The sequence below is a fragment of the Cygnus olor genome, chromosome 1, assembly GCF_009769625.2.
Source record: "Cygnus olor isolate bCygOlo1 chromosome 1, bCygOlo1.pri.v2, whole genome shotgun sequence".
NCBI classification, from domain to species: Eukaryota; Metazoa; Chordata; class Aves; order Anseriformes; family Anatidae; genus Cygnus; species Cygnus olor.
The window spans coordinates 27,937,501-27,952,235 of record NC_049169.1 but is presented as its reverse complement, the minus strand read 5'-3'; the positions used below and the strand labels follow the sequence as shown (position 1 = coordinate 27,952,235).

General features: G+C 35.4%; 1 long non-coding RNA gene across 1 annotated transcript in view; it reads right to left on the bottom strand.

The window, feature by feature from the left end:
* The window catches only part of LOC121068302, a 16,459-nt gene extending 1,793 nt beyond the window's left edge, over nt 1-14,666 (bottom strand). The window contains exons 1-2 of the long non-coding RNA XR_005818793.1: nt 14,656-14,666; nt 9,947-9,958 (exon numbers count right to left, since the gene is read on the bottom strand). This is a non-coding gene — a long non-coding RNA (uncharacterized LOC121068302). The remainder of the gene's footprint in view (nt 1-9,946; nt 9,959-14,655) is intronic.
* Nucleotides 14,667-14,735: the final 69 nt, after the last annotated feature.

Genomic DNA, 14,735 nt, shown 5'->3' with positions numbered 1-14,735 from the left:
GACATAGGAACTCCATGAGAAAATATCCTTCTGGAGGACAAATGGGTTACTCTAAGTTATCTCAAATTATGCTAGAATCAACTGAGTCAAAACCCAGATCTGCACTGGCTGCAGTGAAAACTTAGGTATCTTTCCTACATGTGGATATGCAAGTGTCTACATCTGGAGCTGAGCCTCAGTCAAGATTTCTTTAAAACATACCAAAAAGCAGATTACATTCAATTAGATTTCTTTTCCCCATTACTACAGTTGGCTGGTGTTTCAGTACCTTTTCCTATGATGGTTTTGCAACATTCTCTAAATTCCAGACTAAATTTGTCCATTGATGGATTATGCCTATCTTTCTTATGCTAATATGGTACTACAACTCTTCTCCTTCTTTAGTGTTAATTTCCATCAGCTATTTATAAAGAACGTAACATCTCCTTTCACTTTTTAGTTTGTGGTGTTCTACAGACTGGACTATTATTGATTCCCCCCCGGAAGAAAGTCTTGTATAGTGTTCTGATTTTATGCTTGTCAGTATAGATATGTCTGTCTTCCAGAATGCAACTTTTTTTTTTTTCTTTTTTTTTTTTTTTTTTTTCACAGCATATAAGTGCAACTGTTTTCTCTCTTCCTATAAAGATGATCACAGGGCCAGGCTCTTTGATTGCATTTCAGGTTGCTGTTACAGATCCTATAGCAGACATGTCTACATGAATATTTGTTTCAAAATTTTTCATTACACCATGGCAAAGATTTAACAGACACACACAATACAAAGAGCACCCAAGAAGAGCTGATAGGTCTTCTTTTAAAGTCATGGGTTTAGATAATACATGTTCAAATGGTTGACTGAACATATTTTTTTTGAGGATATTAAGCAGAACTCTTAGATTATTGGTCATTTCACAGATTTATAAAATTATAAAATGATCTTGTTTAGAAAAAATGTATAAAAATGCAAAGACAGAGAAAGCTGTTGTATATGGTAATTCTGAAAGGAACTGTGGTTCCAGAGTCCACTTAGAATAATTTTCATATCCACATTTTGGTTAGTGTAACTTGCCCTGAACTATCCTTGTTTTCTGCAGAGCAGGGTAATATCAATGATTCATATTTCACAACAAATTCTTTCACTCTCAGGTGTCCTATTAAGCAGGTAGGAAGTAGGTGGGGACAAAATTACATGATCTTCTAAGACACATAAAGGGCAACATTTCTTCCTGTCTCTTTTTCAGTGTTAGCCATGCTCACTATTTTTGTTAACCTACCCACATGGATTGAAGATCATAACACTCCCATACTCCTCATTTCACTCCTGTTCTCCTTTGAAACACTATGTTGATCTATAAAGGACATGGGAATCCTGGCAACATTCTTGGCTCTTTTTTCACTTTTAAAGTTTTTTTTTCTTCTTTTTTCTTTTAAAGAGATTTTTTTTTTGAAAAAAAAAAAGAAAAAAAAAAAGGAAATGATTAAGTAAAAGACTGAAATGGCCTTTGGTATTTGGTATGGCCTTTGGTGGATGGGGTGATTGCAGTGTTTTCCTCAGACTTTCAGATGGGTGTGATGTTCTGCTAATCTTCAGAATTCTTTTAGATGTGCAAAATCTTGTAACAACAGAGATATTACCTGTAAATGAGATGAGCTTTCTTTTTCCTTTTACTTTTAGTTGACAAATGAGATTGCTGAAAAGATCTCTTCACATCACCGTATCAGTGTAATGATTTCAGTATATGTCATTTAGGCCCGATTCTGGTGATGCACTTCAGTGTAGTGATATGTACACATGCTCGACACATGAAGGAGTTTTAGGGCATGGTTGGAATGTACTAGTGAGATGAAATTAAGACCAACTAATGTTTTGTGAACATCTATGTTTATAGTACTGCAATAACTGGAATACTGTAATATATATATATATAATAACAAAATATTGGAATAACTACTTTCACAAAACCTGTAAAACTATTAACTGGAAGAACCAGAAAAATAATCCTCTCTCTATACTCACATGAGTGAGTAACAGAACAATATTGCTTCTCTTTGAGTTGACGAAATATGTGACTTTAGTGTCAGCACACCTTGTGATGTGCTCAGCATGCCCAGCATGACAACACGCATAACTTTCTAAAAGCAGCCAAAACATTTTTTTTCTTTGTTCCTTTCTACATCCCTTTGTGTTGTCTCTGCAACTTTATTTTATTGTAGAACAGCAAAATTATAGCTATTAGTCTATGCTCATTGCTCATTTCTCAAATCAATTTGTTAACCATTTGTTTTCTTTCTTTCTTTCTCTTCTTTTTCTTTCTTTCTTTCTTTTCTTTCTTTCTCTCTCTTTCTTTTTCTTTCTTTCTTTTTCTTTCTTTCTTTCTTTCTTTCTTTCTTTCTTTCTTTCTTTCTTTCTTTCTTTCTCTCTCTCTTTCTTTCTCTCTCTCTTTCTTTCTCTCTCTCTCTTTCTCCCTTTCTCTCTCTCTTTCTTTATTTCTCTCTCTCTTTCTTTCTCTTTCTTTCTTTCTTTCTTTCTTTCTTTCTTTCTTTCTCCCTTTCTTTTTCTTTCTTTCTTTCTTTTTCTTTCTTTCTCTCTCTTTCTTTCTCTCTTTCTCTCTTTCTCTCTTTCTTTCTCTCTCTTTCTTTCTCTCTCTTTCTCTCTTTCTTTCTCTCTCTCTTTCTTTCTTTCTTTCTTTCTTTCTTTCTTTCTTTCTTTCTTTCTTTTTCTTTAATTGCGTTAAAAATATGTACAGATAATTGTGAAATAACTGCAAGATGTTTTGAGTGACATGCTCAATAAAACAGAGGTGAAATCCAGCCCAGTGTTCTGCTGTGGGCTATAGACAACATGGTGCAAAATAAATAGCACACTGTCAAAACAAACCAGAAAAACTCACCACTCTGTTAATTTTATGGGTGATGTGTTGGCCAAGGAATATGTAAATTCCCCTCCAGAATAAGGGGTGCCCCAGAATCTGCGGTAGGCAATTTTTTTCTAAGTCCATTTTGGACCTTCTCCAGTCAAAAATCAAAATATTCTGATGCAGTTTCAGACTGGAGAGCCTATTGAAAACTCATTATCTTCAAATAGGATTACACTCAGTTAATATGAGAACATGCACATTACAATATCACATAAAATCAAAAGTTCCAATTTGCTCACTACATGTAAATCCAATTCAAAATATTTCCATAACATATATCCGCTGGATGTTACACTATTTGTATGTCACTCTAGAATGGATTAACTCCATGACAGGCTGGTCTCAGTTTTTCTGCATTTGGTGTTTTTAAACAGTTTATATTTGTTATCATATCAAAGACAGGCTTGCAGTTTTCAAAAGGAAGAAGAGAACACAGTGCCCAAGGCTCTTCCAGCATTACATTTCTTATTCCATTTTATCTTTCTTGGTTTTGACTAATGTCAGTAACAGCTACTGGTAATAAACTGCTTGTTACAGCTTGCTCTTGCCTTCAAGCACTGGCTTTGATACATTGTCAGCCAATTGGAAGCATTTCCTGATTACATTTCCAAATTGCTTGTTTATTGATCGAAAGTTAATAAAGCAAAAGACAACTTTACGGCTTAAATTAAATGAAAGGTTCCTTTGATGTTCAAATTATCCAATCAACCAACGTGCAATGAAATGTAAGCATTTGAAAGTTTTATCTGGAAAGCAAAATGTACTAGATAATGGATTCTAGTACAGACACTGTATCTTAGAGCTAATGAAAAATACCCATAACTTTAACATATGAATACTTCATTTATTTTCTGTTGAAAAATAAATGACACTGAATTTTGTTATTTTTAAATACCTGAAAACATGAAAGTGCAGATACTGTATATACTGTATATCTTTTTTTGACAAACTAATTCCTACTACAGGTGTATTTGGTTAGCTGCAATAAACAAAGTAGCATGCATTATCATTTCCTTTGAGTCTGGCATTTCCTTGTTAATCTATCTACTTCTGGTGCTGTAGGAAAGCTGCTGTGCTCTGTCCACTATTATAACTTCCCTTTCAAGAGGATACTGTGGCCTCCCTGGAATATGTCACTGCACAAGAGATGCTTCCTCTCCAAAAGTGACGTCATAGGTCTTATTATGTTGCTTCTTCAGGAGCTTTTGCTTACATAGTGATATTTATTTAAAGCGTCTAGATAGATGTACCAAACACCCTTGCATTTTTCAAGGAGTCAGGCACTTGAAGTACTAAAAATTTGTCGGGCAATTATTTTCAGTACAGTTTAAGCTGGGAAAATGCACGTGGCTACAGAATACGCTATGTACAGTAAGAAGAAAATAACAAATATGAGCAGATTTTATTAGGCAAGCAAGAATGGCACCAGGAGAGGTACAAACACGTTGTAGCCCAGACCTCATTAGGAGGTCCTGTGGCAGAGTAACATTGAAATGGGCATGTTCTGTGAAACAAATAATAATAATTTTCCAAAAAATGAACATGGGTAGTACTTTCTGTGCTGCATCCTACAACATTATAACAACATGTGGGTCTTTTAAGCTGAGAGCTGTTTTTTGTTTTTTTTTTTTTTTTAATTATTATTTAGAAGTTTATTTTTTCATTCTTATGGCACTATCTTTTCAGCACTAAATCAGAGAGTAAATGTACAGATGCACAAGGTTTCCATATGTCAGAATTAAAATCTGCCTGTTCCTTGAAAAGAAAGTCCTAACTGAAATAGACCTGTAAAAGCTGGAACCCATTCAACATCATGTTGAATGTTTTTTGTCTTTTTGACACAATGTCATGTAACTTCTCTGAAAACCTTAATGTTAGATAAAGCTTTCTCTAAAGAATAGATCACCCAGAACTTTAAAAATAAATAAATAAATAAATTTTGCAATGATGATCTGGATATCAGGAAAAAAGTGGAAATCTGGATTTTATTTTATTTTATCAATATGGAGGTTGATTGCTGTTCTTTATGTTGTAGAAGACCAGCTTCATTTGGTTTGCATATCGTACAGCAATTGCTTCCCTTCCCTTCCCTTCCCTTCCCTTCCCTTCCCTTCCCTTCCCTTCCCTTCCCTTCCCTTCCCTTCCCTTCCCTTCCCTTCCCTTCCCTTCCCTTCCCTTCCCTTCCCTTCCCTTCCCTTCCCTTCCCTTCCCTCCCCTTTTTTTCTTATTTCTGTGTACACAGAGATATAGATTTAGAATAGTCAGTGTAAAGCAGAAGTTGATTTGAATAATGTTAGAATCCAACACTATGAATGCCAGACACAGTGGCAGCGGTCAAGATTCAACATTTACTAATTTTTTTGTGAAATCTTTTGTGAAAGGTGAATAACAGTGGATGCAGGGAGAATGTCCCAACTAGCACAGAAGTGGCAACAGAGAATTATATAGTTGCAACCACTTATTCCTTGCATAAAGCATTGGTGAGCATTGGTGGCAACCACTAACCTTTGGTCAGGCTGCATAAGCATGGCATTATCTCTTTCTGCTTATGTGCTCATGCTTCCTAAGCCTCTGCCAACACCACCAGTCTGCAAGCCTTCCTGTACCTCAGCCTTCATGGTTCCTTTTCTACCATCAGCAAATATCAGACCCAACAAGATACAGCCTGAAAAGCAATCGTAACTGTCAGTTCTTGTGAACATAGCATTTCCTGGATATGTGAACTGCTGCAGACATGTAGCAAATTCCTTCATATAGGGATCAGCATTTGTACCCCCCAAAAAAAAATAAGCAGAGAGGTTCAACTCTAAAAATACAGGGATAATTTTTTGCTAGTTTTCTTCTCCACAACAGAAGAGGAAAAAAAATTCATGACAGTCCAAAATCAGGAGCTGGCTATTGCATTTTAATTAATACTGTTTACTAATATAAGGGTGTTTTATCTGTTCATGAGTCTTTACAGCTCCCATTTTCCAGATTATTCTTCAAAGAACAGAAAGAACAGAAAGCACGAAATTTACCTCTTTGAGTGAAAGTTTATAGACACATGTAATAAACACATGATGTTTGAAGCATAGCTCTTAAGAAAAAAAGGAGTAAATAACATAAGATTTATGATTAACTAAAAAACTGAAAGCACTGAAATCACTATGACCTATTTTGTGGGTTTCCCTTGGAAATAGATACATATATTTTGTGGGCTGAGTTATTCAGATGGTGGCACTATTGAAATTGAAATCTACTTAGTGGAAGCTCTAGAAAAATTGTCATTAGATTCCAAACCTCATTTAGAAAGTTAAGCTTGATTTGGGGCATTTTTCTTTTCATAACAACTCAGGATTTCCATTAACTTCTCCTTTGGTTGGAACCAAAACATATCACACAAGAACCTTAAAAATAAAATGACTAAAATTAGAATGAAGGAGAGCAGGCTTTCTGGTTTTGATTGTGTTTTTTATCCTAGTTTAGATAACGAGTAAAATCACTTAGTCCAGGAACAACTTTTCATGTCAGAACCTCTACTGATTGATTTAGTACTTATGTGAATGAGTCATTTTCAGCGAACTGAATCCTAAGCATCCATACTACCCTTCAAAAAACAGTAAATATCCCTGTAGATATTTAGCTACCATATATATATATAAATATTTGTATATATATTTATATATATATATATAATATATTATATATATATCTACTGTTAATAGCTTCACAGTGGCAGCAATGTAATTAATGGTGAAATACAGAATTTTCAACTTGAAACTGTAGGTATATTTTGCATCCTATTTTCCCCTAATGGGGCATTTTCCACTATCTAGTCTACATCTATCCAGTATAAAGATATGTCCTAAAACATGAGTCCAGGTTCTTAATCGCTTTCTAACTTTGCTAATCTAACATAGCAGTTTAAGAATGTTTATTTTTAATGACATAAAAGTGCAGGAAAATGTTCTATAATAGTCACATATTTTCTTGTTCTGATCTTCTGAGTTTTAGAAGCCATGAATTTTTTAAGGATCTTTGTTTTTGGTGTGTGCAACTTTGTTTCCAGATCACTTTAGGAAGATATTGTACTTTTGAAAATAAACTATTCAAATGATGCAAATTATTATTATTATTTTTTTTTTTCTAGGAGTAAACTCACCCTTAACCAGTCTTCCAGTAAATGATTTCCTTTTGAGCCACAGATCAACCATGTATTAGATTTAATGGTGTAGTTAGATTTAATTCTAAAACAAGTACAACACCAGAGGCAATCTGAAACACAGGCCATTAATTGGACGACAATTTTGTTTAATTTTAGTGAAAGTAAACTCCTAAGTACTGACAGAAGCTACTATATGTAACATTAACCTTTCTCCTGCCACACAGGAGATCTGCCTTGGGGTAGCTAGTCTAAGTTATTTACTTAACATGTGGTCATTAGGAAAATGTAGGAGTAAAGTCCAATGCACTCAATGTGCACCAAGCCACAGCTCTGTCCTTCTGTTTGATCTGTAGTAGCTTAAAATCTTACTTAAATCACTCAAAGAGTTAAACCTGCTTAGATATTTTTTTTGTGAATTTTAACCACCAGGGACTTTTGCTTGCACCTAGGCAGTTCTTTTAAAAAACTGCTATCTCCTAAGAGGCTTCAGCCATGCCGACTTGTAAACTACAATACTATAACCCACAGACCCCCCCACTCCAGTTTCTCTCCCTCCTCCCTGTGTAATGGGGAGTGTAAATGATATTTTTATTTTAAAGACAGGGATTCATGACTGCTCCTGTACTATTTAGCTTTTTAGCAAAGATACAGCACTGGGCAAATGAATTTCTCTGGTATAATTTGTCACATAATCACAACAGAACACTCAGCACTTAAGAGGGCTGAAGGAGTCTAAGCTGTCTAATAAATTCAGCCTTTGCACTGCGAAAATGTTTCACAATGAAATAATAAAATGGGGTTTCAGTTAGGAAAAAATGAGATAAACTAGTGTAGCAAATAAGTAAAGATTATACACATAGGCAACCCACTGATCAAATGTTTCTTAGGGCTATCAGGAATCTATCAAGGATACTGAGCCAGTTAGATAAAGATATTACTGAGAAGTGATTTACTGAGTTGTTTAAGAGTCATGTTAGAAAGATTATTTTGCTCACAGCAATGTTCTAGCTCTGTTTTATTTAATGATTAGTTAAAAGCTGTAGTAGAATATTGCATGTATACAGGAGCCTTAGTCATTTAACTATTGGTTATGCTTACCTCCACCGTATCAACCTGAAAGTATTAATCATGCTATCAGAAGCTTAGCTTTACAAATATTTCCTCTACTCAGAGTCAGCTTTGAAGCAACACTGTACATTAAAGGAAACACCCACATGTCACAAGAAATTGTCATTTGGGGAGCAGACTTTTGTCATTTGGACTTCCAAACACTGATTCATAAATCTGAAATGACTCATATAGAGAAAGGCCTTTACTGTTGGTTACAGATGAGTTAAAACATGAACTATTTTCAGGGGATGATTTTAATTTCCTGTGTCCTTTAACAAAATTAAAACATAGGTATTGTATTCCACCAGTGTTTCGCCCCTCAAACACTTTTGCAGCATTCATCCCAGATAAAAAAAAAAAGTGATCCCCTCCATCTCTCACTTTCCTATGCTTCTTCATGTCAGGCAAGCATGGTCTTGTAGATTTTGGGAAAGCAGCTTGACTTGAGTGCTGTTGATTTTGATATTTTGGATAAAGATTGTCTATACTTTGAGTCTCAGGAACCAAGAAATAAGGATAATTATTATGTTAATTGATTTGTCTGTGACATACTCTGAACGTCTCCATTGATCAGGTAGGCAGACAGAATGCCATGGAGAAAAACCCTGACCGGCAGCTCCCTGTTCCAACAGTTACCCCTTTTGGCAGATCACTCATTTCCCATCCTCTGCAAATTCCAGGCAGAAAGCAATGGCTAGTCCCAATAATCAGCATTTCCCCTCCTCAGCATATCCCCATCTGAAGCCACTTCCATCTTCTTTTTTGAATCTAGATGCCTTTGGCCCTGATTGGCAACTATGATTTCAGAATTTCTGAAGTGTTCCAGTCTCTTCCCGTTGCTCCTTGCACTTAATGCTTCCCTTCACTTCCCTGTTTCATTGTGCAAAAGGACATACGGGAATTCTCATTTGTCCATGTTAATGGACTGCAGAGGTTATTTTTTCTCCTCTTTCAAAGCCTTATCATTTTCCCGACTTTTGTAATTTTTTTTCCACACTGTTCTACTCAAATCTAAATCTAAATCTCTAAATTTGGGAACCTAAAAAAAAAAAAAAAGAAAAAAGAAAAAATTTGGTTTTCATCATTTTTTTATTTTCTTTTCCCAGCATAAGTTGAGAACTGAACTAATTTCAGACGAAGTTAAAAAACTTTTAACAAGACAAACTTAATAATAATATTAATAAAAAGACAAAGTGACTGAAGACCACTTCAATTTGACTGTCTAAAAAGGTAGCTTACAAATAAGAAGTATTAGCATGTTTATTTCCTACAGAACTCTCAAGCAAAAAACAATTGCTAAATACTTCACATAATTTCTGGTAAATAATTAACAGTAATACTAGCTAAATTATGGTTACATCTCATCCTAATCTTCATGATATGATCTTCTAGATCTTCAGGGGTTAAGAGTGAGGAAAGTATTAACACTAGTTTCAGAGATATTTTTCTTCCAGCCTGCTTTGTTTTGGCTCAGACTTTAATCTATGAAGAAGCACAGGGACAACTTTCACACTTACTCATATTTGTAATATTAGCTTGTTAACTTTACACAGGTGAGTGTGCTAGTTACTGGCAAAATCATAGGAAGGGATCTCAGAAGCTAACTGACACCAACATTGTAGCAAATCAACTTAAATAGCAAACATACATAGCATAAGCTCTGCAATGAATGCGCTCTAATAACAGATATTTCCAGGCTCTGGATTATGATGGATGTACCCAGCAGGGATAAATTACTTCTCTCCACAGCATGACTGTGCCTAGGAGACACATGCTCTGCCTTGTGTACTTTTATCTTTCCCTATACTTCACAGAATCAGAGTAGTGCCAACATATAAATGCTCTTGTTTGCTTGCCCCACATAAAAGAACACATGCCACTATCCTGTTCTTTGCAACACAGGGCTATACTCACTGAACTGGATGCCCATCTTCACAGGCAAGTGCACAAGCACATTTCATTTTGCTGTTAGGTTCGCTCTGCTGTGCTTTAGTTATTCCCTTGGGGCTGGTATCTAACATAGGGGAGCTTGACAGTTAATGGATGGTGTACATTCTGGCTTCCTGAGTCTGATCTGGCAAACACATACGCATAGTGGCTGAGCCATTTAAACACTAACAACAGGGAAGGGAAGTTTGTGAGGTTATGTCTTTCTGTTATTACCCTTATTATATCAGTACAGTCATGAGTGCTTAAGTTGTTTTGGTTGCCTGTGGTTGACGGGGTGATACTAAGTTAAGAGAGGAAAAATATTCCTAAAAACCAGTGAAAATCTTGTGCTTGCTGAGACATTTTCAGGTGTGCAGCAGCCTTCCTAGGGAAATAACAAATGTCCCATTGCTTTCAATATTTAGGCTTAGAAGGTAGAGAACATGACAAAATGTACAAGAAGAAATCATTCCTAGTTCTTGAGAAGCACTAGGTGCGATAACAAGACTTCTCCATCTTCAAGTTCTATGTATGTGTTGATTTAAGAATCATGTTACTAATCGTTTCTTAAGGAGATAATATAGTTTCTCAGTATTAGCAGGTAGGACAACAAAACAGCAGTAATATTCACCCTTCAGTTGCCAATACTATATTGTTTTTGTGACAACTTCCACCTTAAACAGGCTTCTAATACAAATCCTTAGTGTCCTGGGTCATAAGTCAGTCAACTTCTGTGACAGATAAGGAAGAAATTTTCCTGATTATGCTGCAAAATTACTTGAACTTTCCTTTAAAACATACGGTAAAACCTAGATTTGCAGAAAAATCAAATAAAAACAGGTACAGTCATGGAAAAGGCAATACAGAAGGCTAGGAGTATCAGTGAGAAAGATAGTAACAAGTACACAAACTAAGGAAGATGTAACCATTCAAGCAGCTGCAACAGTTAGTGCAGTTAGCTGCAACAGTCTGTAGCTCCCTGTTTAGGAAACTAACTGTTTAACATGAAACAACTGAAAATTTGATGGTAATGAAAGGAACCTGAGCAACTAAATGGGAGAACTGGAGTTGTTAATGTAGCACATGAAACTACTTATTTAAAAAAATTACTTATTTAAAAAATGTGTGTGGGGGATAAATGGAGTAGAATAGTGACATTAAGAAATACTTGTTAGCATCAAAGTCACTACGGTGAAGGACAGTCAAAGGGGTTCAGGGAGGACAGAATAGTCCAATTGGGTAAAATTTCCCAGGTCCTCCTCCTTCCAGGCAACAAATTCACTTGTATCTCTTGTATCTTTATTTTTATTTATTTATTTTTTTATTTTATTCAAAGGTGGCTCTAAGAAAGATCTGGTATAAAATAATCTAGTATCAAATGATCACCAATTTATTCAATTTAATTAACTAAAAGAGAAGTAGCTTGGGGGGGTGGGGGGTGGGGGAGGGGTGGGTTTCATCCTTTCCCATTAGCAGCACTCGTTGCAGCTTGGGCACCAACTGATGTGCCAGCACCACCAGCTGCACCACAATGCATCCCCCATCCCCACCAGCACAGCTGCATCCAGGCTTGTAAGAATCTCAATTTGAAGAGGATAAACTTTGAAAAATTAAGGAAACTAATTAATGAGGTCAACTGGATTAAAGAGCTTAGGGATTTTAATGTGGAGGAGGCGTGAAATTTCTTTAAATCAAAGGTGTGAAAACTGTCTGGAACTTGCATCTTAATCAAGGGTAAAATCTTGTAGGGAAGGGCTCCAGAGCTGATTGGATAAATAACCACTTCTGAAAGGGCAGGAGAAATATGCAGATAGCCTAAAGGGACAGGGAGCATTCTCTGTCTGAGAGGAGAGGAAACAGAGAACTAGAGATAAGTGCCAAAAGTCAAGCTGAATTAGACCTTGTAAATTAAAACAAACAGAATAAAGGTGTTTTTCTTTCCCCTCCTCTCCCACACAATCATGTATGTTTAAGTACAAAAGACAACAAAGAAGGACAAGCTCAACCACTGTGTAATGAATAGAAGGTCAGGAATAAAATGATGCAGGTGTGGAATCAAATCCAAATCAAATGTCTTGCTCATTTTCTGTAAGGACAGAAATGCTGACTAGGGGAGGTGAGGGCAGGCTAGAAATTAGGATGTCCAGCCTCAAAGTAAAGCTAAAAGCCCAATGTCCAATTATGTCACGTAGGCCTAAGCATCTCCATCCCAAAACACCAAATACATGTACAGGGGCAGTGATATAAATACATCTGTCAAGGGGAATAAGGAAGCTCCTGGCAAGGATCAGCAAATCGGGCCTGTATATTTTAGACGACGGTGGGGACATAGGGTAGCTTAAACACTGGAGGCCCATTAGTCTGATTGCAGTATTATTCAAGGCTATAGGAAAAATCTTAAAGGAATAATTAAGGAAAAGGGGTAAAGCATAAAATGCAACATGGGTTTCCCAAATGCTTGCCTTGCCAGACTAACTTGATCTATGTCTTTGATAAGATAAATGATTTCCTTGACAAAGGATGTGCAGTAGATCTAATCTGTCTGGAATTCAGAAAAGAATTTCATTTAATGCCACCTGCAAAATGATTTAATGAAATTTAGAAAAATTCTGGGTAACCTTGAAGGGGTACCCAAAATTAAGAAAAGAATAATTATCAGTAAGTCTAACAGAGAAGCAACCTGCTCCTTTCCCCCGCCCACCCACCCCCCCCAAAAAAAAACCCAAACAACAACAACAACAAAAAACCAGTTCATACTATTGGAAAAAGCAAAAGTAAACTAAAACCATACATACTTTAATTTTGTTTTCTACTGTAACACAGAGCTAACTGATCTGTGAGAAATGTGTGTTGCATTAACCAATTTCAGGTTATATTTATTAATGCACTACTAGGACACAATATTGCTTGTTTTCAGTAGAAATAATGAAACAAAATGAAATTATGTCATTAGAAAAATATGTTCATTTTAAGTGCATCATATGGAAAATAGAAGAAAACTGGTTATTTACCCTGGTGCCCAAATTAATCAAGCATAGTAAGAGATTGCAGAAAATCCTTTTTTTTTTTTTTTTTTTTCCAATGTATTAACTAGAGAGGCCAATTGAGATTTGTGTAGGCAAGTCATCCCTGGACACTCATTTACAGCACTGCCTTGGAGAATAGCGTGCTGACACATATTTCTGTGTTGTGGACTATGGTCCACTCACTCTCCAGTTGGGAACATGTGCTCAGTTTTTTATTGGTAAGGGTTGCTTTCATACTTCTTTCTCTGTTTACCTGCATGTTTGCATGAAGTCCATCTTGTTTATGGCTGGAGGATTGATTGTGCTCAGAAGAGTTTTAAATACATTTGGTGAATCAGTAATATAATAAGTTATGTTCCTTCACAATAAATAAATAAAAATCAAGGGAAAGGAAAAAAAGAAAAAGAAAAAGAAACACACCTATTCTCGATGAGTATAATGCCTGTAATGCCATTTCTCAGAGTCTTTTCCCTCCCTTTCGCGTATTATTTAATTGTGTTTGGTCTATCTGTATTTTTAAAAGCCTGGATTTGGGAAATAGCTAGTGGTATTGTAAAATTTACCTTCCTTAGCAACAATTCCAGAAAACAGATCCCTAAAGAATTTTTCTCCAGCTATAGTTTCCTACATATGGGGACAGAAGATGCAACGGAGGATCCTGAATGTTTTTAAATTGCTTAAAGCTGAAGTGTGGTACTTGCTAAAACACTTTGTAAATCACCTGCTTGCTGGAGATGCTCTGATGCAGATTATGTTTCAACGGATAGTGATTTGTGAATAAATACTTGGCAAACAGTTGGGAGGCAGAGATGTGAAACAATCATGGGCTTGGCTATTGCATTAGCCACATTTTAATTTTTTTTTTTTCCTTTCAGACAGAAGCTCAGCAAAATTATAATTTCTTTAATAAATAATTAACAGTGTATTATTTCAATAAATAAATTAGTGTTTATATAGTAAAGAATACAAATGTTTTGTGCATACATTCTGACCTACTTCTCCAGTCCTTCTTGGCTGTTTCCCAAAGAATTATTTTTAAAAATTAATGATGAACATCAAAATATTTCTGTTTATAACATCATATCAATGTTAGTTAAATCTATAAAATAATTCAATCGTTTATCCTTCTTATCTTGGGAATGTTTAATCAAGCTTGATATTTGCTTTAAATTAGCACTGTCAAATGTACATTTGTATAAAATCTCCCAAATCATGAAAGATTTATAATTTGAAATGTATTTGGATTATTCTCTAGTTAATCAGCTAGATAAAAATTAGTGGTACTGTAACTAGAACAATTAATTGGATTTAAAAATTAAAAAATAACTGGCACATGCTACTCCTTGTACTGCTTTACTTTGGAAACACAAATAATATCTTAACTACATCAAAGGAGTTTTGTGAACTGTTAACTAAATCTTAAATCCCCTATTTTGTCTTTAACAGGCAAAGCTTGGATTTTTTTTTTCTAAGGGAATTCTGAACAAGAAAGGGAGCAATACATTCTTCAGGTAATGATCCCATAAAAATATTTATGTGCTACAGCTCAGTAAAACACAAATGCATCAAATCATAGATGAAATTTTAGGTACACAGGATTACATTCATAGTTTAAGTTTATAG